Here is a 27,006-nt window from a genome sequence, read left to right as displayed (position 1 = left end):
CGAGTAGAGACGAGATTATGGTCAATCGAGTGGATAGGGACTCGGCGAGTTGGCAAGCCAACTCGGCGAGTCGGGTCAACTGGAAGTTGACTTTGATTTTGACTCTTGGTTTAGTTAGGGGTAAATGGTCATTTTACCCTGAGGTCGGTTAGCAGTATTTGACTGAGTGTTTTTGTGGGAATTATAGCCGGAGGATTTCCGGAGCAGCAACAGCAGAAGTCAGTCAGTTCCCACGCAGATCAGCAACCACTTTGAGGTGAGTTACCTTCCAGTAGCGGTGGGTCTACGACCACAATGCCGGCCCACCAGTAGGAGTTGCATGATAGATGATTGTCTCTGTGATATTCATCTAGGGTTGATACTACCTGTGATATGTTTATGTGCTAAAATGACATGATGCTATGTACTAGTGAATGTAGGGGGAGATAGTCCCCAGATTACCGGCCAATAGGGTCGAAGGGGCGGTCGTGCCCAGCCATGCTAGATAGATTATGTGATAAATGTGTTATGTGGTAGTAGTAAGGGGGTGAAATAGTCCCCAGTACCCGGTCGAGAGGACCGAAGGGGAGACCAGCACCCAGATATGCTAGTCAGTACCCGGTCGAGAGGACCGAAGGGGAGGCCAGCTCCCATATATGCTAGACAGTACCCGGTCGAGAGGACCGAAGGGGAGACCAGCACCCAGATATGCTAGTCAGTACCCGGTCGAGAGGACCGAAGGGGAGGCCAGCTCCCAGATATGCTAGACAGTATCCGGTCGGGAGGACCGTAGGGGTAGGTCGGGCACCCAGATATGCCGGACAATATATGTATGTTATGTAACTGTATGGTAGGTGGTATGATGGGGGAACTCACTAAGCTTTGTGCTTACAGTTTATAGTTTTGTTTTCAGGTACCTCTTCGTCGAAGGGGAAAGAGCTGGCGCGGTAGCGGCACATCATACACACACATTGATTTCCACATCATGAGTTATTCTGGGATTTGTACTCTGACATTATTATGTTTTTATAAAATGGTTTCCGGACACGCGGCATTTTTATGAAATGATATGATCAGTGAATGTTTTATTTCTAATGTTTGCTAAGTATATGTTTCAAAAAAGAATTTTTTTTTGGCTCGTATTTTGGGATGTTACACTTTTTCACAAGATAATTCAAATCTAAATTACAAATAATCAAACTTTATCTAATAAAACAAATGATTATCTAAATTTCGACAATTATCTTCTATTTTGGCCAAGATAATCACCATGTATACATAAAATTCGGATTTTATTGATAAAAACTGTTTTGGTAATTATCCCACAACAAAATAGGCAAGAAAATCGCAAAAACAGGCTGCCAGATCCATGGACTCGCCGAGTCAGGGACTGGACTCGCCGAGTCAGCAAGGCAGAAGGCGAAAAAACTTCGTTTTTCATACAAAAATCGATCAATCAAGCATCAAATTCACTAACAAACAGCCCTAGGCTCTGATACCACTGATGGGTTTCGAGCAATACATCATTCCTATGGTGTACATGCAAACCCTAATAGCTTTTGGATCTAGTTTGTCTAATGAACATGCAATTGAATATCCAAAGCTATAAACCCTAGATCTATCATATAAGAACTGAAATAAGGGTTTAGTAATTACCTTTGATTGTTATATAGTAATAACAATCAATTCCTTGCTTTGATTGGCTTCAGAAAGCTTAGTGCCTCAAGTGTTGCACCTCTAATGGAGTCACAAACACCACTAAGCAACTTGGATGAAGAGGAAGGAGAGAGGAGGCACCAAAAACGGCTGGAAACCCTAAAGGATTAGTTGTCCATGTTTTTGGGGCTTAGGGGCTCCTTAAATAGGTAGACTATTAGGGTTATCTAACAAGGAAACCCTAATTTGACTGCTTAAGCCCTAAACAGCCCATGGACCCCTTCTGGAACATGCCTTGGACGATTTCTAATGGGCTTCCCCATAGAATTCGTCCAACCTATTATTCCAAGGTGATCCATAGCCCAATTGCAATTATCCTATAATTACAACTCCAGTCCCCTAAGTTTAATTAATCTCTTTTAGTCACAAAATTAATTCTTAATTAATTCTTGACTAATATTAATTAAACAATATGATTTCTCCTTTAATATATTATTCTTATAATATATTAATAAATCATAATTAAACCTTTCTCTCCTTAATTCATCCTACATATTGCTATGGTGAAAGCAACCCAAAAGGACCATGCTCATAATCGGGTCAAGTACATACCAAAATAGTTATGGACTTAGACACTAATCCAACACTATCATCCTCAGGATGGGATACCCTCCACTACTGCTCAATCATGTGCACATATAACATGTAATCTCCTACCAGCATACAAACAGTCAGACCACTATAGGTCACTAAGCATAAACATATCCGCTCTCACAGGATACAGATCTAACCGATCATACAAACATATATCCATCCTATCTACCAGGATGTTGAGCTAACATATCGCAATAGTAACTATCTTAAATAACAAATCAAAGGGCCAGCCTTGGTGCCTTAGACCCTTGGGTACAGTGAGGATAACTTACCTCGCAACTGTCGAATGGAACTAGAAAGCTCAACCCTCGGATCACCAACACGAACTCCACCACCTATAATTGCCACAAAGCCCTTTTTCATAAATTCCCAAATTACCAAAATGCCATCAGAAGTCAACTGGTCAGCTCTTGGTCAAAGTCAAAGTCCACAGTCAAAGTCAACAGTCCATGTTAACTCGACTCGTCGAGTGCAGTTCACCGACTCGTCGAGTCCTTCCTGAAATCGAGAAGTCGTGAAATCCTTGGTTGGCTTGTCGAGTTCCCCTTTAACTCGCCGAGTTCATACGTGTCCAAGAATTGGGAGAAACCCTAGCCGACTCGCCGAGTCTTCGAACGACTCGCCGCATTCAAGGCAATCTTCAACAAACTCGCCGAGTTTGTTCATCAACTCGACGAGTTCATGACCATCTTCATATGACTCGTCGAGTTGACTATGCAACTCGCCGAGTCCTTGCAGACCTTCATCCATGCAGACACCTTTTAAGCCATGCCAAGGTTCCAGATTACAGATCCAAGCTTCTAAGGCATGTCCATCATGTAAAGTTGCAAACTTTACACACATGCAAGGCCCTAAAGGATCTAAATGACCAATCTAAGCTTCTAATAGAGCTTTACACCTTAGGAGAGTCTCATCCTTGCAAGAGCTGGAAACTTTATGGACTTTGGACTCAAAAGAGGTTCAGATCTGAAGTTTCAACTTCAGATCTAGCTCACATACCAAAATCCCTTCATGAATAACTAAAGAAAGCCCTAGTTTTCACATATGAATGATTCTAGAAGAAAAGAGATTAAGGTAACAACTTATTACCTTCAAGACGTGCCCAAACTGAAGTAGACTCTGGATCCATACAAAATCCTTGATGCTAGCCTCTTGATCTACAAGTTTCCTTCACAAAAGTCACCTCTCAAAACTCCAAAACACTCTCCAAGCTCTCACTCACGGAAATTAGGGTTTCTGGCTCTCAAGGGGTAACAAAGAGGCTGGGGTGAGGACATAAGGTCCTTTAAATAGGGTGCAAACCCTAAAATTAGGGTTTTCTCTTCCCAGCACTGACTCGTTGAGTCCCGCCACCGACTCGGCGAGTTGGTCACTTAACACGTGGCCAAAACCCGCTCCGACTTGACGAGTTAAGATACCTACTCGTCGAGTCTACTCCATTATTTACACATAGCACCCCGAACTTATATTCCTGAATTTGGGATGTTACACAAACAAAATTGGAAAACATGTTTTCCTAAAATGCACAAATCACAAACTCAGAAAAGTGAACAACTGGGGAAACAAGTCAGATTTACGATTGGATGTTTATGAGATTGGTATAGTGAGAAAAGTGACACAGTTATTGATTGATTACTCCGCAGGGGTTTGTATTTACACAAAGAAGATTTTGGGGTTTACAAAGCGAAGCAAGATTTAGTGTTACGTGGGAATATTCCATGGAATTGGAGAAGAAAAGCCCTAATTTTGCATAGCCTTCTTGTTGAACAAAGCCTGAGATTAAGCTGAACAAAGCGTGAGATCGAGAAAAGAACTTACTTCAGTGATTCCTGGATGCCATAGCCTTCTTGTGCGATTTCTGGAACTGAGAATTGGAGAAGAAAAGCCCTAATTTTGCATATGGACTTGTGTATCTTGAAACGCAACCATGAAACTAGCAACAAGTGTAGAAGAAGAGAAACGACGCATAATGGAGGGGATGAGATACATACGTACTTGATACCTTGATACCGGCTATTGACTTAGTCAACCGGTTATCTCTTCTAAATAACAAAGATCCTCCAAAAATGTGGTCTTTTTAGGAAAAAAGTAAAACTTTTGGTTTAAATAGAAAAAAACTGTAAATATAAGGTCTATTTTGGAAAAAACCCTGTTTTTATCTATTAAATTAAAACAGGGGTAGAAGTCAAATCATCTTATTTTTATGTGGATGAAGAAAAAACAAGATGATTTTTATTTTATATCATATTTTAGTTTTTTTTAACCGACAAATACAAATATTATAATCTACTCATAAACTACCATCTAATTCCATCTATGTCCACCACGGGACTTGAACCCTATTTTAATTGAATAGATAAAAACATGATAAATAATATAAAAGTCAAAACACTTTTTTTTTAATCTATTAAACGTATTAGATAATTGAAAATAAACTTTTTACAATAGCTTGTAAATTTACAATGTTAGATATCGAGAGCTTTTCATTATTTATTTTAAAATGAAAAAATCTTTAAAAGTTTAAACTCCTATTGTGCAGTAAGATAATGGGTAAATATTAAGAAAAATAAAAAAGTAAATATATCTTCTTTATAGATAGTGTCTTACATAATATTTATGTATAATAATAACCTATTTTTAAGGCTAAGTGAAGTGGCCATTTTAAGGCTCTCGCCAAGGCCTGTGGCTTGCTTCCCTATAGACCATCCCTTGCCTCTCGCTAGGATGTATGCCAAGAAAGAGTCCCTGCCGGAGTATAGTGAGAAAAAGAAAAGAGACTGAGAAGCATTGAGGGTTTGATCAAATGTTTTTATTTATTTTTATTTTTTTATTTTTTTTGTGGAATACTCTCTTGCTTTATGAAATACATGGTCATCAATTTGTGAAAGCATGGAGTATTATTTATTTATTTTGTTTTGAATAAAGAGTTCCAATAAATTATGTTTATTTAAATAAGAACTATCAAAGTATTAGTTTGTTAATTACCTTTTTACAAGCACTTAAATAATAAAAAACATAATTTATTTAAGTTTGTGTTTTAAAAAAAAGTTATTTAATATGAAATATGTGTTTTAAAAAGTATAATTTACTAAAGTTTGAAAAAAAAATCAAGAAATGCTAGAGATACTACCACTTTCTATGATATGTTAAAAAAGGGTTACTAACCAGGTGAAGAAAAAATGACATAACAGCAAAAAATAAATAAATTAATATGACAGTATGTTAAGAGTTCCTTTTAGCCTTAAATTAATAGTACGGTTGAAAGGATATAATATCAGCCTAGACAATGACATAGTTGTCAAAACTATTTCTCTAATTCTCTAGTGTTTTTGTAAAGTTAAAATAATTGGTTCGCATGTGAATTATGCAGTGATGAGACATGAAATGACTTTTCAGATTCTGCTTCTTCTCATGCCTTTTAACTCTACTATAGTTACTTTTTTACCCTCCACCCATAGTCTTTTTTGGAGGCATTCGAAAAAATAATACATTCTAATATTTGAAATGTATTTTAATATATATATATATATATATATATATATATATATATATATATATATATATATATATATATATATAAAAGTTAGTAGGACCGACAAATATTATCTTTGTTAAAATGAAACTATAAGCTTTTTAGATACACAGTTTTTTAAATCTTTTAACTTTTTGATTTAAAAAAAGAACTCTAAAAAAGATTTGTTTTTTTGTTTTTTTAATACAGTAGAAGTTTTTAACTTTTATTTATTCAAAAAACTCAAAACCAAAAAGCTAAGTAGCTTTTAGCCTTTTTAAACTTTAGTTTTTGTTTTATGTAATTTTATATTTTTAAAAGTTAATAACTATTTTTTCGAAACACGTATAAATAAACTACAACTTCCAAATTGTAGGTACCAATTAACAACTTCCATCTATTAGTTAGTTTTGCCAAAAACATCCTGTATAACAAAAAAAAAATGCTCCTATTACATAAAAAAATATATTGTTTAAAATAAAAATCAACATAAAATATAGCAGTTATTAATGCATCAATGTTTTATGTACAATTATTTAAAATTAATAATGTTTACACAAAGGTTGTTTAAGAGATTTTTGGGAGTGTCTTTTAACCTTAAAAGAGCTTTTAGGAAAAGTCTTGTTGGCTTTTTGAAAAAACTAAGAATCACTGGTTTTTTAAAAGTTCTTTATTTTGCCTTGCCAAAAAGTCAACTAAAATACTTTTAAAAAAGCCAAACATTTTTTTAACTTATTAAGTTTTTAAAATAATCAATAAATTAATAACTCATTTTAAAAATATTCCCAAACACCCACTTAGCTTTAAAGTGCAACATTTTGCTTGTTGACTTCTGATTTTTTGCATTTTGGATACTAGGTGTGAGACCCATGTATTACATGAGTTTATTTTAAAGAAAAACTAAATATAAAATTCTAAACATTTAAGAAGTATTAATTTATAAGACCATCAATTATTGTGTGGGTGTATGATCAATTATGTTACAATCATCATTTAAGGGTAAATTAGAAACATTGTAATATTAATTTAATAACATAAAATTAGGTTCTTATATTTTTGATAACTAAATTTTTTATTCAAACCTATATAATTATAACATCCATCACCAATAACTTTACACGATTAAGCAATGCGGCCCCAATCGATATAATCGATTTTTTTATCTCTTTATATAGAAGATGACATCATCATTTCTCAAAAACCATTAAAGGTGAAAGTTTTATAAAATTGATATGATCGTCATTATTCTCTCCAAGATGTGTGTGTCGATCGCTAATAAAGGAAAAAGAGGGAAAATTAAGGAAATTAAAAGCAAGAGCAACAAGAGCAAATACGATCATTCATCTTGATCGTACATCATCACCATCGTTGGCTTCATCTTGTTCGTACATCTTCGTCATATTTTGGTTACCATTTGTATTCAATCTACTATAGAATTATCATGAAGTCGATGTTTCTGATGTCGTTGAACTTATCCTACCAATATATTAAGCGAGGTAACTCTCATAACACATTATCTTTCATTATTTATATAACATGCTCTTAAATGATATCATATATCTAATTAGTTTTATGATGAATATGGTAAAGATGCTAAACCAAGATAAGAAGTTAGGCTAATTACCAAATGGCTTTTATGGTGATGTAGTTTGAAGTGGAGGACGAAATGTTAATTATAAAGAATTATGTGCTTGATATAGTTACCTAATTTGATCAAATCCAAAATTTTACCTAAAATGTTGAAATTCTAGATCTATATTATTGTATGATCATTGGAAATTCCAAATTTCAAATGATTTTCCACCTTTAAAGTAAAACATATTACTAGAATGGAATGGACAGAGGCCAATAAAGGCAAGGAGAGATTGGAAATGGAATTATATCAATTCAGAACTAATCTTGCTGAAATGGAAACATTAGTTGGTTCTTTGGGATGAGACATTTGGATGGAAGATGAAGGTTTCTTAGGATCAAGTTTTATGATATAAAAATGATGAATATGCAATTATTCAATCTAGGTAGAGGAGGTAGAGGCAGAAAATGATAAATTTCATAACTGAAGCATGAGTTGTCTAGCAAAATTACTGTACTTGGATCAACTCAGGAACATATGGCCTTCTTACCAATTTATGATAATTCACAGAAAGCCAAGATTCTTGAAATCAAAGAGGAAGCAAACTTATAAAACAAATATTTATGTGGTGACTTGGTAAGGCATATTGACCCATATTCAAATCATAGCACTACTCAGCTCCCGTGGTCATAGATGTTCGTCTGTAGTGACTGCAGGGCATGATGCATAGCCTCATATTTGCAGTGGGGGATTAGTCGGCATACGAAAGCTAGTCCAAAACCCTTGTTAAGGAAGTTTCCTTTCCAAGAGGAAGCAAACTTATAAAGAAAATATTTATGGAATGGAATTGCTTTTAAGATATATTAAGTTTTCCATTGTAGTTGATATTTCCTCTTATGTAGTAATTATTCTTAAAATATCTATAATACTAAACTGTCATATTCCTTGCCTTAAAATTCTTGTCCATTAAATGAATACACTGCTCTTGCTATTTCGTATATAGACCACCTGTCATAAAAAATATGAACCATTCTAGAGTTAGACTTCACAATATCTACATATACATGAGAATCATAATGAACTTCTTTTTAGATTTTAGAAACACATGATGGAACCATCACCTGGTTAAAGGATATGGAAATAATTATTGGTCTCTTTTGAATGAGTTTTGTATTTTTGTCCCACATCCTAATTTGCTTACTCGTGTCAAAAATATTTAAAAAGGTTCCTGCATATCATAACACCAACACTAAACAGAAGTATAATGATGTTTATATAATAACAATTCTTGTAAATTTAAAGGTATATGATCTTCCTTAATTACTTAGCCAACTGGACAAATATACAAAGGGACATAAGATCATCACTCATTAATTCAATTATTAAATTTATAGTGTTGATGTATAATTCTTCATCACCGTAGCATTTGTGCAGGGATACAGATCATGTAAATTATGACACCGTTGATGAAAAAAGTAATTCTTTAATAGCCAAGGTAAACTAACTAGATAAAAATAGTTTGTTCTTCCATGTAGTTTGGGAGATCAAAATGATCAGTAATTTATTGCGTGTTTTAAAAACTTAAAAAGTTGTCCCATTATAGGAAAACTATAAAATAATTATATAAATTATTTCATAATTTGGAAATTATTTGTATGCTTTCTAAATTGCTTTAGAAATTGGCAAATTGCCCTTATAACTTTGGAATAAATATTTTTTTTCATATTTTTTTAAAGGTTGTCATATTAACATTTTCTCACTTCTTTCAACCCATAAAATATGAAAACTCATCTTTCTCATTATTTATGTTTTTTTTATTTTTTAAATTAAACATTTAATGATTTGAATTTAAATATAATAATAATACTTTTTTATTAAAAATGAAAAGAGAGAACATATATAGTAATAAGAAGGAAAGATAAAGAGATTTGTAATTGTAGCGGTTTAAGTAACTCGCATATTCAACCACTAGTTGTGAGACTCATGTATTACATAAGTTAATTTAAAAAAAAGTTAAATATAAAATATCAAAATATTTGAGAGCTTTGAATTTATAAGAAAATAAGAAAAATAATGAATTATTATAATGGAAATGTTTTTTATCTTTTAAATTTAAACAAATAATTTAAATAAATAAAAGCAATTAATAAGCTTTAATTTTGGGAATTTTGAAATTAAAAGGTAAACCCATTAATGAAATTGATATCAATTTATTACTACATTTATTGCAATTATTACATTAAAATATTATGTGAAATTTAATAAAATAGAAAAACTCATAAAATGATATGTGGAAAAAGAATTAATTCAAAATAACTACAAAATGACATTTGGCAAATTGAATGAGAGTGTGACAAGTGGTAAAAAAACTTTCGTTTATTAGAGAGGATTTGTGTAACGCCCGGTTCCCGGTACGTATTTTTAATATAAGTTTTTGCATTTTTACTCCGGGACTCGACGAGTTGGAAGCCCCAACTCATCGAGTAGATGCGAATTTTGGGACGCGGGTGGAAGAATCTACTCGCCGAGTCGGAAGCCCCGAATCGACAAGTAGACGTGTCTGGATGAAACCCTAAATTTGAAGGTTTGCACCCTATTTAAACAACTTATAGGGTCTCCACTCCAACCTCCATCGCCCTCAGACTCTCTTCACGAAACCCTAATCGAATATTGAGTGTTCTTGAGCCTTTTGTGCCATTTGTGTGTCTTTGAAGCTTGAGAAGAAGGAGGAGGCTTGGGAGATCAAGAGAAAGCAAGTGGATCTAGAGGTTTTGGCACATTTCCAGCTCAGTTGAGGTATAAAGCTGATACCTTGGCTATTCATTTCTTAGATCTCCATTTAGGGCTATTTTCTACCTTTTCTAAGTTTTAGTGAAGCCATATTCGGGATTGTGTGTATCAATGGGGTTGTACTTCAGATCTTGAACCTTTAAGTGTTCCCATGGCATAAAGGTGCCAACTTTATGGCCATGGGAGTCCCATGCACCATGTAGACTTCATTTTGGGTTCTTATGAGTTAGTTAACCCATGCATGCACGTAAAGTTTGTAACTTTACGTGCTATATCGATCCTAGGAGGTCAGATCTATGTTCTGGATGCATTAAGCCCAACTGAAATCGACTTGGTAGACTTGGACTTTGGGGGACTCGGCGAGTCGGGTCATGGTTCCCCAACCTTTTCTGTTTCTGATCGATCTGGTTGAGTCTAGAAGAGGACTCAACAAGATGGACGTGATTATGAACTTGAAGATCAAAGAACTCGACGAGTTCAAGGATGAACTCGGTGAGTTGAAGGCAAAGTTCCAACTTATATGAAGAAGAACTCGACGAGTTCAAGGAAGAAATCGACGATTCAAGGGCTAAACACTTCAACTTGTATGAAGAAGGACTCGACAAGTCAATAGCAAAAAGGTACCGATTCTTTATAAAGGAGAACTCGACGAGTTCTTGAAAGACTCGACGAGTAGGATCGAAGTTCCAGTATTTTGTGGATTATAGAACTCGACGAGTTGGTGGACCAACTCGGCGAGTCGAGTCAACCAGATGTTGACTTTGACAAAATGTTGACTTTGACCAGGGCGTTGACCTTGACTTTGACTTTGAACTGGGTTGACCCTTGGAAGGGTTATGAGTATGAAATGGTAATTAAGGAAGGTTGTTATGTGTAGGAGTTTAAGTGGAGTCGATTCCAACACCGAGGACCGTCAGTTACTGTACGACATCGAGGTGAGTTACCTTCCAGTAGAAGTGGGTCTAAGGCACCAATGCCGACCCACTAGTAGGTGATTGTAGTTGAGATGATTGTCTTTGGGATAATTATCTGGTATGCCACTACCTGTTATGATTTATGTGCTAGTATGCTATGTGATTATGTGGTAGTGGTTAGGGGTGAAATAGTCCCCGTATCCGGTTGAAAGAGACCGAAGGGGTAGGCCAGCACCCAGATATGCTAGGCAGTATCCTGTTGAAAGAGACCAAAGGGGTAGGCCAACACCCAGATATGCTAGGTAGTTACCGGTTGAAAGAGACCGAAGGGGTAGGTCGGGCACCCAGATATGTCTGACAGTATGCTATTGTATGATATGTGGTATGATGAGGGAACTCACTAAGATTTGTGCTTAGAGTTTTCAGTTTTGTTTTCAGGTACCTCTTCATCGAAGGGGAAGGAGCCGGTACGGTAGCAGCGCATCACACACACATATGATTTCCGCATTATGAGATTCTTGGGATTGTACTCTGACATTGTTACTATTTTATGATATGGTTTTGAGACACGTGACTATGGTTTTATGAAATAAATTACTTAATGATGCTTTTTTACAAATTGTTTTATGAGTCGCTATATTAAAAATGAAATTTTTGGTCATGATTTTTGGGATGTTACAAGTTGGTATCAGAGCTTTGGTTTGAGGGATTCGGGCACAATCTTGGGTGTGTCTGGACTCAAACTGAGGACTTGGTATGAAATTTTTCAAAAGAAAAATCATTTTATAAAAAGAATTTTGAAAAGAATTTGAAAAGAGAAAAGAACTTGAAAAGAACAAGGTGTGTGATGCGTGCAATCAGCCGAGCTCAAGTAAGTTTTCCTCAAGATACCCATACATGTTATGTTATGATATGATATGATTATGAGAACTGAATGCTAGATTAGGGCTAAGGATCTAGGAAGGATGCCTTATATGCCTGTTGTATGTGCTTGTAGACTTGCATGCTAGTACTGACCAGTCAGTGATAGGATAGTCTGTTTAGGTTATGCCTGATTGTATGAGCCTTAGAATCTCATGCCAGTATAGATTCCTGATAAGAGGATAAAATGATTTGATTAGAATATGTTGGTTAGATTTTCCATTGTCTGAATGCTGCTTGCTTTGTGCTTTGTGGGACTCCTAGTAATGTGAGCTAGCTATTAAGTGAATATGCTAAGTCACATGTGGCATAGGCTGGATAATCTCAGAGTGATAGATTTGACCCTATTGCGCAGCTCTTGTTTGAGTCCAACCGTTCTAGGGTTGAGTCTTTTACTCGAAGGATTATCTGATCTCTGATGCTTGTGGTTATATTCACGAGGTAGCTAGTTGACATTACTGGGAATCTTTCAGCAGCTGAGGACTGGGTGAGGTCGAGAACCTAGGAAACCCTAGGAAATGCTTTAGTGGATATGGTTGCGCTGTTAGCGAGCATTCGAGGTATCGGTTTGAGAAGGTGACTTGGAGGATTCGGGATGATTCTTGAGGAAAGTATGGATAGGTGTGGAAGGTAATATTTGATGGGTTTTAGGTACAACAAATAAACTAGAAAACAATTCCTAAGTTCACATGCAACCTACTTTGGATCTATGTTTTAACTATTGAACATACAACTTTGAATTGCAAAACAAGAACCCTAGAGGAGAGAGGCTAATTTCGAAATTAACAAACTAGGGTTTAGGGTTTACATACCTTTCAATTGTTATAGCAAACAATTGATATTCCCTTGATCTTGATCTTGATCTTCTTGGAAGCTTTAGCACCACAAGTGTAATGCCTCTAATGGAATCACACCCAATGACTAGCAAGAAGGAAAGTAGAAGAAGAGAGAGGGGAGGGAGTATGCAATTTCGGCCAAGGTATTCTTCCAAAGAATGAGTACTCTAAAATGTAAGCTAGGAGGCTCCTTAAATAGTTGAGGGAACTAGGGTTTAGGGAAAACCCTAGTTATCCTTTGCTTAGGGCCTAAGCAAGACCCAAGGCCTTATCTTGGACCCCTTGGACGAATTCTCTAGGGTTTCCCCTAGGGTTTTCGTCCACCCCCTTCCAAGGGAGTTCTGGATCCTTCCATTCAACTATCAGTTAATTGCAAACTAGTCCATGCACTTTATAATTAATTCTTTTAACCCCAAAATCAATTCTGATTAATTTCTGGCTAACAATTAATTAAACATAATGATTTCTAATTAATATATTAATCCATTAACATATTAATAAATCAATTATATATATATATATATATATATATATATATATATATATATATATATTAATTTATTAATCTTATAAATTAATATCTCTCCTTTCATAATTTCCTTGTCCAGTTGCTAGGTTGAGGGCAACCCAAAAGGACTGTGCTGCTATCAATTCAAGTACATACCAATTATAGTTATGGGCTTAGACACCTAATCCAACAGTCTCCCACTTGGATAAGTCTGTAACTATAATTGCTAGTATGCCTTCTAAATTTGATCAGCAAATTGTAGCTTCCAAAAAGCTGCTGCCGAACTCTGACCCAGTCAGTTACGTGTCCTAAGATAAGTGATCATATAACCCTTCGTTCTGCTTGATATCCCCAGACAAAAGACATGGAATGTAATCAATCTGTTTGTCCAGAATCTATGTTTCCCGATTCCTGATTTGTGATGATGTAGGACTTCTAATCGAACACATCAATTTAGTCCTGGCTGGGCCCAGCACATAAGTCAACACCAAATCATCGAGGGGCCCACAGATATCGCTTTTCCTGTTAGGGCAAAAGGAACGAATAAACGTTGACTCATATGCTTGTATCTTTTACTCATCAAATTATGCATGATAATACGTTTTATAACACCAAGTTATTGATGCGTTTTCGTATCACCAATGTATGACCGACTTGTAAATCACAACTCATATATCTTCGTTTCAAGATTACAAGATATTATCGTCTCAGTATTACTCGTGATGAATTCCATGAAGTAATACTCTGAGCGAGGGTTTATCCAATACTCAAATCTCAATTTCTAAGTACTCATGAACGTTGCAACAATTCTATTGCCATGTCTATCCTTAGACAATCTGCAATCCATATCATGACAGTCTTAATTCACTACTTACTTCCAAGAGTACGAGCGACTGTGGAGTTTGAATAATCTCATTATTCAGGAAGTAAAACATGCAAAAATGAAACACAATAATAAACAATTGACAAAAGGTAGTAGCCAAACTTATAAATAATACTTTATTATTTAATCACCAAAAGTCAATTACATTTACTTTGTTACAAGTTTCAAAAACTAATCTAACTACTAAAACTAATATCATCTTTCAGTCCTATGCTCCGAGCATGCTGAATATGCTTAGCCCTACTCAGACCCTTTGTGAGAGGATCTGCTGGGTTATCTTCAGATGACACCCTCTTTACTATAAGATGGCCTTCTTCTACTCTATGTCTGATGAAATGGTACTTTCTGTCGATATGTCTGGTCTTACCATGATCTCTCGGTTCCTTTGTCAAGGCAACCGCTCCTTCATTATCGCAGAACAGATCCATAGGCTCCTGGATGGTTGGAACAACTCCGAGATCTCCGATGAAGTTCCTCAACCAAGCTGCTTCTTTCGACGCTTCACTTGCTGCTATGTACTCTGATTCACAAGTAGAATCAGCCACCGTATCTTGCTTGGAACTTTTCCAAGTAACTGCTCCTCCATTCAGTAAAAATACCCAGCCTGATTGAGAACGGAAGTTATCTCTATCCGTCTGAAAGCTGGCATCACTGTAACCATCTACTCTCAAAGTATCACTGCCACCAAGCACAAGAACCCAGTCCTTTGTCCTTCGCAAATACTTGAGTATATTCTTAACTGCTATCCAATGAGCTCTACCTGGGTTTCCCTGATAGCGACTCACCATGCTCAAAGCAAATGCCACATCAGGGCGAGTACATGTCATAGCGTACATGATCGATCCGACAGCGGAAGCATAAGGTACACGACTCATGTCATCTATTTCAACATCTGTACTCGGGCATTGAGTCTTACTCAATTTGGTATTGCTCTGGATAGGTAGCTCTCCCTTCTTGGAATTTTCCATACTAAACCTCTTTAGTACCTTATCCAAGTATGTGCTCTGACTAAGTCCAATTAGTCTCTTCTTTCTATCTCTCAATATTCTAATCCCAAGAATATAGGCAGCTTCTCCAAGGTCTTTCATGGCAAAACACTTTCCAAGCCACGACTTAACTTCTTTCAAGGTTGGAACGTCGTTACCAATGAGTAATATGTCATCGACATATAACACCAGAAAAGTTACTATACTCCCACTAGCCTTGATATACACACAAAACTCATCTTCACTTCTAGAGAAACCAAACTCTTTGACTTTCTCATGGAAGCAAAGATTCTAACTGCGAGATGCTTGTTTCAATCCATAAATGGATTTCTCAAGCTTGCACACTCTATTGGGGAACTTTGCATCAACAAAACCCTCTGGCTGACTCATGTAAACATCTTCAGCCAACTTCCCATTAAGGAAAGCAGTTTTGACATCCATCTGCCAGATTTCATAATCATGAAAGGCAGCTATGGCGAGCAATATCCTAATAGATTTAATCTTAGCTACTGGTGAGAAGGTCTCATCATAGTCAACCCCTGGGGTTTGAGTGAAACCTTTTGCAACCAGTCGAGCCTTGAATGTGTGCACATTTCCATCCATGTCTGTCTTCTTCTTGAAGATCCATTTGCACCCAACTGTCTTGCGACCTGGTGCACTATCAACCAAATTCCAAACTTGGTTGTCATACATGGACTTAATCTCGCTGTCCATTGCCTCTTTCCACTTGGAAGCCTCTGGGCCTGCCATCGCTTCCTTATAAGTGACTAGTTCATCTAAGTTTACCAGTGTTCTGTCACTTATGAATGTGTCACCATCTGAAGTAATATGAAAACCATACAACTCAGGTGGCACACTCACCCTAGTGGATCTTCTAAGAGGTAATGAGTTATCAATTGGTTCAACAGGAACTGTTTCCTCTGGTTGAGTACTAGTGTCATCTAAGGTTCCTTCATTGGCTGACTCTTGAATTTCTTCAAGGTCAATAGTGCTCCCACTTTCCTCTTTGAATATGAGCTCTCTTTCAAGAAAGACTCCTCTTCGTGCTACAAAGACCACGTTCTCACTAGGCCTGTAGAACAAATATCCAAAAGACTGCTTTGGGTAACCAATGAAAACACATTTCTCACTTCTAGCTGCTAGCTTGTCGTGAGTCTCTCGTCTTACGAAAGCTTCACAACCCCAGACTTTAATATGTGCTAACGAGGGAACTTTCCCTGTCCACATTTCGTGAGGTGTTTTGGCAACCTTCTTTGTAGGGACAAGATTGAGGATGTGGGCGGCTGTCTCTAAGGCATACCCCCAGAAGTGAATAGGAAACGAAGCCCAACTCATCATAGAACGAACCATGTCTAACAAGGTTCGATTGTGCCTCTCAGCTACACCATTTAACTGTGGTGTCCTAGGAGGAGTCAATTGTGAGACTATCCCACATTCTTTCAGATAGTCGTTAAACTCGATACTAAGATACTCCCCGCCTCTATCGGATCTAAGTATCTTTATCTTTCTGCCCAATTGATTTTCGACTTCATGCTTAAACTCTTTGAACTTTTCAAAAGTTTCTGACTTATGCTTGATCAAGTAGATATATCCATATCTGCTATAATCGTCAGTGAAAGTCACATAGAATCGATTAGCATCTCTTGTAGTTGATCTGAAGGGCCCACACACATCTGTGTGTATGAGATCCAACAGACCTTCACCTCTTTCACAAGACCCTATGAATGGTGATTTTGTCATCTTTCCCAAAAGACAAGATTCACACATATCATCTGACTTTAGGTCAAATGATTCCAACACTCCATCCTTTTGGAGTTGGGCTATGCGTTTCTTGTTAATGTGTCCAAGACGACAATGCCACAAGCATGCCTTGTCTACACTATTAGACAAGTTAATATTTAGTACACTATTTCCTAGGCTATCAACACAAGTCACTGTTTCATACACACCATTACAAGGCAAAGCTTCAAACATAAAAACACCATTCTTATAAACAGAAATTGAACCATTCAAATCATTAAAAGAATATGTAAAACCTTGTCTGAACAATGCATGAAATGAAATAATGTTTCTCGTCATTTCAGACGAATAGCAACAATTTATTAAATCTAATCTAACATCATTACTAAGCAGAAGCTGATAAACTCCGATCTTGGTTACTGGTGAAGACTTTCTGTTTCCCTTGATCAGGTTTATCCTTCCTCGCTCTATCTCCTCACTTTCCTTTAGACCCTGCAAATCAGAACAGATATGAAAACCACATCCTGTATCAAGGACCCATGAACGAGAAGATAATGAGTTATTAGCAGAAATAGTGTAAATACCTGCCGAAGATGGCTTTACTTTGCCATCCTTGATATCTTGCAGATATTGTGGGCAAGATCTCTTCCAATGCCCCTTTTGGTTGCAGTAAAAGCAAACTGCCTCTTTTGGATCAGAAACATTGGGAGTGGAACCATTGGGCTTAGCCTTTGGGCCATTACTAGATGACCCAGCTTGAGCCTTGCTCTTCCAGCTTTGCTTGGGAGGACCTTTCCTCTTTTTCCCCTTTCCCTGTCCAATAGCCAAAACAGGGGCACTCGTAGGTGTGGAGGGTATACTTTTACCCTTCATCCCTGCCTCAGCTGTCTGCAACAAGTTGTGCAATTGGGCCAAGGTCTGCTCAGTATTGTTCAAATGGTAAGTTAGAATAAACTGACCATAACATTCAGGAAGTGAGTTCAAAACCATGTCAATGGCCAATTCCTCATCAAAGTGAATATTGAGCTTGACCAAACGCTCTATGTAGCGTTGCATTCTTTGCACATGTGACACAACCGACTCCCCATCTTTCATCTTGCAAGCCATGAGTGACTTGACTACTTCGAACTTTTCTTGACGAGCTCGCTTATGGTACTTTTCCATAAGGTCCTTGTTCATCTCGAAAGGCCAGTAGTCCTCATAGTACCTCTGCAGTTCTGGGGACATAGTTGCCACCATGATGCATGCCACTTTGGTAGCATCATCGTAATGTTTCTTGTAGGCAGCAAGATCTTCAGGAGTAGCTTCATTCTCATCAAGCTCTTTGAGCTCCTTTTCAAGAACATATTCTTTGTTCTCGAAACGAAGAGCCATCTTGATGTTGTGCATCCAATCGTTATAGTTTGAGCCATCCATAACGACTTTGGAGCAGATATTGAGCAAATAGAAGTTTTGGTTGGAGGAGGACGAAGCAGAAGTGTTTCCAGGAGTAGACATCTGAAAAGAAAGAAAGTTTTAGTTAGATTTCAAGATACCTTAATAAAATAACCCAAAGATATAATATCAAGGTTAGGATCCAATTATGAAGATTCACAACTTAGAAATGGAATGCCGAGATCCAAGTGCAAATTTCATAAAGGCAGGTGAATGACGATTCACCAATTCCACCATTAGACGAAACAAACGAAGTGAAATTCCTAATTCTTTTGAGATACATTGAAACTATTCAATGGCATGTTTTGATCTCAGATTATGCTCTTCTATTTGTGACTGGGATGCCGAGGATCAAAAACAAGATGTGAATAACCATGCAAATGTGCTTGGTAACCTCATTGTCTTTATCATTAACTATTGATGTGCTGGTAAACCACACACGCTCCATCAAAATGACAATTATGAGATACCCATTACTACTATTTATTGGTGCCTTTTAGTGTGCTGGTTAACCACACACGCTCCACTAACAACCAATAAAGCACAATGTGCAATTTCATGGATTAGCATACTTTTCACATTTTTCCTAAAGTAACTAGAGTTGGGATTTTGTAAATTATGTTCTAGTACTTTCTTTAATATCATTATACTTTTAATGAGAAGTAGTTGTCCTATCAAATCCGTTCTGCTAACGACCCTGCACTAATCAAGGAAGCGGTGGGTGAGAGTGGACACCCATTCAACTACCATTTTATAGGCAGTTTCCTTATACCCCCTTATAGATTAGCTTCGTGAATGAGGCATACTAGCGATTTGACTGACCATATTCTTATACATATATAATATTAAACTTTTAATTATAATATATATGTAAGGTGTGTTCTAAAACATTTTAAAACTTCAAGGGTTTATAAATTTCGAAATTTAAGCTATTAAATTTAAATTTAAATAAACCAATTAACTAGATTTAATATTTATCTTTTAATTAACTATTAATCAAATTATTAAATCTTGTAAGGATTATCTAATTAAATTAATCCATTAATTTAATCCTAATCCTTATCCCTCTAAATTTCGAAAAATAGGGTAAGGATAATTATCCAATTAATCTAATTAAGTAACAATTATCCAAAACAAGAAACCCTAAAACTTCTAAGCAAATTTCGAAATTTACAAGGGAGGAGGCTAGGGTTTTCAAAACCCTAACCCTAATTTCAATTAGGGTTCTTTGGAGGCTAGGGTTTTCGAAAAAACCCTTTGATCCAAAACCCTAGAAATCGAAAATTTTGGCCTTTAGGGTTTAATAGCTATAAACCCTAATTTGCAATTCAACAATTCTAGCAATTCAATTTAAAACAACAATGGCTCTGATACCAATGATGGGTTTTAGGTACAACAAATAAACTAGAAAACAATTCCTAAGTTCACATGCAACCTACTTTGGATCTATGTTTTAACTATTGAACATACAACTTTGAATTGCAAAACAAGAACCCTAGAGGAGAGAGGCTAATTTCGAAATTAACAAACTAGGGTTTAGGGTTTACATACCTTTCAATTGTTATAGCAAATAATTGATACTCCCTTGATCTTGATCTTGATCTTCTTGGAAGCTTTAGCACCACAAGTGTAATGCCTCTAATGGAATCACACCCAATGACTAGCAAGAAGGAAAGTAGAAGAAGAGAGAGGGGAGGGAGTATGCAATTTCGGCCAAGGTATTCTTCCAAAGAATGAGTACTCTAAAATGTGAGCCAGGAGGCTCCTTAAATAGTTGAGGGAACTAGGGTTTAGGGAAAACCCTAGTTATCCTTTGCTTAGGGCCTAAGCAAGACCCAAGGCCTTATCTTGGACCCCTTGGACGAATTCTCTAGGGTTTCCCCTAGGGTTTTCGTCCACCCCCTTCCAAGGGAGTTCTGGATCCTTCCATTCAACTATCAGTTAATTGCAAACTAGTCCCTGCACTTTATAATTAATTCTTTTAACCCCAAAATCAATTCTGATTAATTTCTGGCTAACAATTAATTAAACATAATGATTTCTAATTAATATATTAATCCATTAACATATTAATAAATCAGTTATATATATATATATATATATATATATATATATTAATTTATTAATCTTATAAATTAATATCTCTCCTTTCATAATTTCCTTGTCCAGTTGCTAGGTTGAGGGCAACCCAAAAGGACTGTGCTGCTATCAATTCAAGTACATACCAATTATAGTTATGGGCTTAGACACCTAATCCAACAGTATTGGGCCCGTACTACTGAAAGAACATGATCCATACTCGAATCGGGGAGAGTCTTGGAGAATCCAGGAAGCCTGTGGGATAAGGATTATTGGGTATATTCGGATCTCTTGAATGTCAGTTCGGAATGGTGTTGAGCACTCAAGAATGGGATTCAGATTCTGGTTACGGCTCAGGAGCAGGACCTGGACCAATCGATGCGCGATCACAAGAGTTCGTCTCATCGGAGATTACTCGCAGAGTTTTTGGAATGGACCTCGGTGGTATTTCGTTCATCCAAGGAAGGGATTTCGGAGCCTTTGATAGTCGTCTCGGGGCCTATCGGGCAGAAAAAATAGTCGCAGGGCAGTTAGGGGCTCACCCGGAGCCCAAAGCATGTGGATCCTTAGACTCCTTCAGGAAGGAGGTCATATTTTTAGTTCCTGTCATCGGGATCGGAAGGGAGTTTTGCACCATGATCTCAGGAGGGTCGAAGTATCTCTGGAGAAGGTGATCAGGATTCCTCCAGATATTGCGGGTATGTCATCTTCTACTGCTGCTAGGTGGATGTCTGGAATTGTACCACTTTGGAATTTGATTGAGTTTGGACATGTTAGATATCGACTCAGTTCTCTGCCATCGTCTGGGTTATCAAGGATTGTTATATGCCATTTTGTATGCCGAAAAGTCCTTTGATGAACCTACAAATGGACGTATCTTGCGGAGTGGGTTCCGCATGTACCGTTACTATTCCGGATCTTTGTTGGGATCCGTTCAGAAGTATTATTTGGAAGGTCCTTTGGTCAGGAATTAGTGGGATAGTTCTCCAGTGAATTCATAGTTCAGTGGTTCTATCATTGTTCGAGTATGGTTGAAAATTGCTTATGGAAGAACTTTGGAATTCAAGACACTACCATTGCTAGGAAAGGACTGGTAGCATGAAGATGGTGGTGTCAGTTACGGGTGTCGATGCATGGGTGTTCGGTCAATGGGTGTTCAAGAGAATTGCATTTCTTGCATGGGCTATGTTCGGTTAGAGTTCAGTGGTGCTGCGAGATTGGAAGTGGGAACGAGGATTCGTCAGCCAGGGTGAAGATTAAGGCCTCTAGTTGTCAGTATGAGAGGTGGATTGGAGTGTTAGGCTGGACCAGATTTCAAGAGTACTCTTCAAGATTTCAGAGGATGGGCGATCTTAGAGTTTAACTGGAAAGTGATCATTAGCTTTAGGAAGCATAGGTTGTCAACAGCGGGTTATTAGAAAGCAAGAAGGATTGGAATCCTTCAATTCTCACGTGCCGTGAAGAATTAGTCGAATCTAAGTGGGGGAGAATCGATTAGGTATTCAGGAGCAGAAATATGTGTGAGACTAGGATGAGTTTCACATCCCCGTCAGGGAGGAAGGCGGTCGAGTGGCTGTCTTGATTGAGGATTGGGTGAGTTGGGAGTTTAGAAAATGTTCCAACTTTTGGTTCGTGTTTTTACTTGGCATCAGATAACAGGTTTAGGGAACCAGGTTAGAGGTCCAGTTAGGATTCAAGTTCAGTTTTGGATGTTAGATCGTGTGCGTGTGCTCTATGTAGGATGTGTTTGGGTTGGTAATCAACAATTGAGATAGTGTGGAAAGTGTTGTAAGTCTGCGGGTGTAGCCGTAGCATTCAAAAGGTTGTCAAATAGTGCTAGAAGTGTTGTAAGTCTGCGGGTGTAGCCGTAGCATTCACGAGGTTGACAGATAGTGCTAGAGTGTTGTAAGTCCGCGGGTGTAGCCGTAGCATTCACGAGGTTGGCAGATAGTGCTAGAGTGTTGTAAGATTGCGGGTGTAGCCGTAGCATTCACTAGGTTGGTAGATAGCATGGGAGCATTGTTAGAACGCGGAAGGAACAGTAGTACCCACCAGTTCGGGTGTAGCAGTGAGGGAGTGGAAAATCCACGGATTGGTTTATGGATTCCCCAGGGAAATTAGACCTGGTGGAGCTAGTGATAAGACTGTAGGAACGCCATTACAATTATGAGATCAAGGAAGCAATGGACTGCTTAAGGTCGTTCGTGATATAAGGCTACCATTGGTCAGGTATCAATCATTTTTAGACTTGGATTTGGTGACGTCAGGATTCGACGTATGGATCCGATCGGTTAGATCAGAAGGTTGTTAGAGCCTGAGATGCATGATAACTAGTGGCAACTAGTTCCAAAGAAGGATTTCGTTCGGAAGCCGTGTGAGGCGACTAAGTGGGAGTCCTTTAGCTCCGCAGATGGGTTGGAACCTGGTATTTCAGATGACTGGAAAATGAATAGGGACCGGGGAAGGCCAATGTTATGGTTGATGCTCTTAGCCGCAAGGCAGCCCCGATCAGAGACATTTGCTTGCGGATGACAGTAGTGACTCCACTGTTGGAGCAGATCTGAGAGGCCCAACAGGAGGCTATGAAGGAGGAACATCGGAAGAGCGAGCGTATTGTGGGTCAGGTTTCCTCCTTCGACGATGATAGCCGTAGGTTGTTGACACTACACTGTAGAGTGTGGGTTCCATATCATGGAAGGGTGCACCAGGTTTTGGTGGAGGAGGCGCACAAATCCAGATTCTCGATTCATGCTGGGGCGACGAAGATGTACAAAGACCTTCGTCCTAATTACTGGTGGCCCTGCATGAAGTGGGATGTAGCCTGGTACGTTTAGAGATGCCTGACCTGTAGGAAGGTCAAGGCAGAGCACCAGAGGCCTCACAGAAAGACACAGCCGTTGGATATCCCTATGTGGAAATGGAAAGATATTACTATGGATTTCATCATGAAGCTTCCCAGGACCGCACGAGGAGTGGATTCGATTTGGGTCATCGTGGATCGATTGACCAAGAGCGCCCATTTCATTCCGATCCAGGAGAGCATTTAGGCCGAGAAGCTGGCCGACATCTACATTAGAGAGGTAGTAGCACGACATGGAGTGCCAGTCTCCGTGATCTCTGACAGAGACGTGCAGTTCACTTCCAGATTCTAGAAGAAGTTCCACGACGAGTTGGGTAATCGTCTGTACTTCAGCACCGATTTTCACCCGCATACAGATGGTCAGAGCGAGCAGACCATCCATACCTTGGAGGATATGCTGCGGGTATTTGTTGTAGACTTTGGTGGTAGCTGGGATACCTACCTTCCATTGGTAGAGTTTTCCTACAATAATAGCTACCACGCGAGTATCGACCGCCCTCCCCTCGAGATGTTATACGGGAGGAAGTGCAAGGACCCCGATCTGCTGGGGTGAGGGTGGGCAGAGGGTCATGGGGAGTACCAAGGTGGTACTCAAGACGACGGAGAGGATCCAATAGGTTCGGAGCAGGCTTCAGACTGCTCAGAGTTGGCAGAAAAGTTATGCCGACAAGCGCCGTTTGGACCTGGAGTTCCAGGTCGGGGATATGGTTCTCCTGAAGGTGTCACCTTGAAAAGGTGTCATCCGGTTTAGGAAGCGGGGCAAGTTGGGCCCCAGGTACAGTGGACCTTTCAGGGTTGCAGCCCGGGTGGGCAAGGTGGCATATAGGTTGGATCAGCCAGCCAAGCTTAGTCAGATTCATAGTACCTTTCACGTCTCCCAGCTGCGGAAATGCCTGGTAGACGACTCTGTAGTGGTGCCTCTAGAGGATATTCAGGCGGATGACAGTCTGAACTACATTGAGCGACCAGTAGCTATCCTTCACAGGAAGTCAAAAGCTCCGAGGAAAAAGAGGGTCGAGCTGGTGAAGGTGTAATAGCAACACCGCAAGGGCTCAGAATGGACTTGGGATCCGGAGGACGAGATGAGGGAGCACTACCCTGAGCTTTTTCCAGATGCAGCAGCAGACTTCGAGGACGAAGTCTAAAATAAGTGGGGGAGATTTGTAACGTCTGGTTCCCGGTACATATTTTTAATATAAGTTTTTGCATTTTTACTCTGGGACTTGACGAGTTGGAGGCCCCAACTCGTTAAGTAGATGCGAATTTTAGGACGCGGGTGGAAGAATCTACTCGCCGAGTCGGAAGCCCCGACTCGACGAGTAGACCTGTCTTGATGAAACCCTAAATTTGAGGGTTTGCACCCTATTTAAACAACTTATAGGGTCTCCACTCCAGCCTCCATCGCCCTCAGACTCTCTTCACGAAACCCTAATCAAATATTGAGTGTTCTTGAGCCTTTTGTGCCATTTGTGTGTCTTTGAAGCTTAAGAAGAAAGAGGAGGCTTGGGGGATCAAGAGAAAGCAAGTAGATCCAGAGGTTTTGGCACATTTCCAGCTCAGTTGAGGTATAAAGTTGATACCTTGACTATTCATTTCTTAGATCTCCATTTAGGGCTATTTTCTACCTTTTCTAAGTCTTAGTGAATCCATATTCGGGATTGTGTGTATCAATGGGGTTGTACTTCAGATCTTGAACCTTTAAGGGTTCCCATGGCATAAATGTGCCAACTTTATGGCCATGGAAGTCCCATGCACCATGTAGACTTCATTTTCAGTCCTTATGAGCTAGTTAACCCATGCATGCACGTAAAGTTTGTAACTTTACGTGCTATATCGATCCTAGGAGGTCAGATCTATGTTCTGGATGCATTAAGCCAGACTGAAATCGACTTGGTAGACTTGGACTTTGGGGGACTCGGCGAGTCGCTCATAGGACTCGGCGAGTCGGGTCATGGTTCCCCAACCTTTTCTGTTTCTGATCGATCTGGTTGAGTCTAGAAGAGGACTCAACAAGATGGACGTGAATATGGACTTGAAGATCAAAGAACTCGACGAGTTCAAGGATGAACTCAATGAGTTCAAGGCAATGTCCCAACTTATATGAAGAAGAACTTGACGAGTTCAAGGAAGAACTCGGCGAGTCAAGGGCCAAACGCTTCAACTTGTATGAAGAAGGACTCGACGAGTTCATGGACGAGCTCGGCGAGTCAAGAGCAAAAAGGTCCTGATTCTGTATGAAGGAGAACTCGACGAGTTCTTGAAAGACTCGATGAGTAGGATCGAAGTTCCAGTATTTTGTGGATTATAGAACTCGACGAGTTGGTTGACCAACTCGGCGAGTTGAGTCAACCAGATGTTGACTTTGACCAAAAGTTGACTTTGACCAGGACGTTGAACTTGACTTTGACCTGAGTTGACCCTTGGAACGGTTATGAGTATGAAATGGTAATTAAGGAAGGTTGTTATGTGTAGGAGTTTAAGTGGAGTCGATTCCAACACCGAGGACCATCAGTTACCGCACGACATCGAGGTGCACGACATCGAGGTGAGTTACCTTCCAGTAAAAGTAGGTCTAAGGCACCAATGCTGACCCACTAGTAGGTGATTGTAGTTGAGATGATTGTCTTTGGGATAATTATCTGGTATGCCACTATCTATTATGCTTTATGTGCTAGTATGCTATGTGATTATGTGGTAGTGGTAGGGGTGAAATAGTCCCCATATCTGGTTGAAAGAGACCGAAGGGGTAGGCCAGCACCCAGATATGCTAGGCAGTATCCGGTTGAAAGAGACCGAAGGGTTAGGCCAACACCCAGATATGCTAGGTGGTTACCGGTTGAAAGACACGAAAAGGGTAGGTCGGATACCCATATATGTCTGGCAGTATGCTAATGTATGTTATGTGGTATGATGGGGGAACTCACTAAGCTTTGTGCTTACATTTTTCAGTTTTGTTTTCAGGTACCTCTTCATCGAAGGGGAAGGAGCCGGCACGGTAGCAATGCATCATACACATACAGGTTTTCCGCATTATGAGATTCTTGGGATTGTACTCTGACATTGTTACTATTTTATGATATGGTTTTGAGACATGTGACTATGGTTTTATGAAATAAATTATTTAATGATGTTTTCTTACATATTATTTTATTAGTCGCTATATTAAAAATGAAACTTTTGGTCATGATTTTTGGGATGTTACAATTTGATGGTATGATCAGGCCACGAGGCGGTGTATCTGACTGTAGCATCCTTAACTTGCTGAAAAAATTACACGACTGTGTGCACCCTTATAGATTATTTTTTTGGTGCCATTGTCTTGATATGTTTTGATTCCACACAAATCATTTGATTTGGATAAACACTAGTAGTCTCCTTTCCACAAGACCAATCATGACCTAAGTTTAAGGACGATCCTTTCCTTGAATTGAATTTAGGGAAAAATAATAGAAGTACACCTCTTATTAAAGTTATTTTTCCATAGATCATCTTCTTTAAGAAAGATCCTTTCCTTGGATTGAACTCGGAGTAAAACAATAGAAATATATCTCTTGTTAAAGTTATTTTTGATGGGTTTTGAGCATTCTAACACTTCCTAAGTGTACATGCAACCCTAATAACCTTGGATCTATGTTTGTCTTATAATCATGCAAAGTTGAATTCCAAGGTTATATTCCTATCT

The 27,006-nt window shown here is 38.5% G+C and overlaps 1 long non-coding RNA gene across 1 annotated transcript; it reads left to right on the top strand.

The window, feature by feature from the left end:
• The first annotated feature begins 7,057 nt into the window (after positions 1–7,057).
• LOC145129226 (uncharacterized) lies at positions 7,058–26,464 on the top strand. The gene is made up of 2 exons (XR_013717390.1): positions 7,058–7,296; positions 26,286–26,464. It is a non-coding gene; the product is annotated as an uncharacterized LOC145129226 (long non-coding RNA).
• The last annotated feature ends 542 nt before the right edge of the window (positions 26,465–27,006 follow it).

Source organism: Lactuca virosa, chromosome 8 (assembly GCF_052849685.1).
Source record: "Lactuca virosa cultivar CGN04683 chromosome 8, Lactuca_virosa_CGN04683_v6, whole genome shotgun sequence".
Taxonomy (NCBI): Eukaryota; Viridiplantae; Streptophyta; class Magnoliopsida; order Asterales; family Asteraceae; genus Lactuca; species Lactuca virosa.
This window is presented reverse-complemented; position numbering and strand designations above follow the sequence as displayed.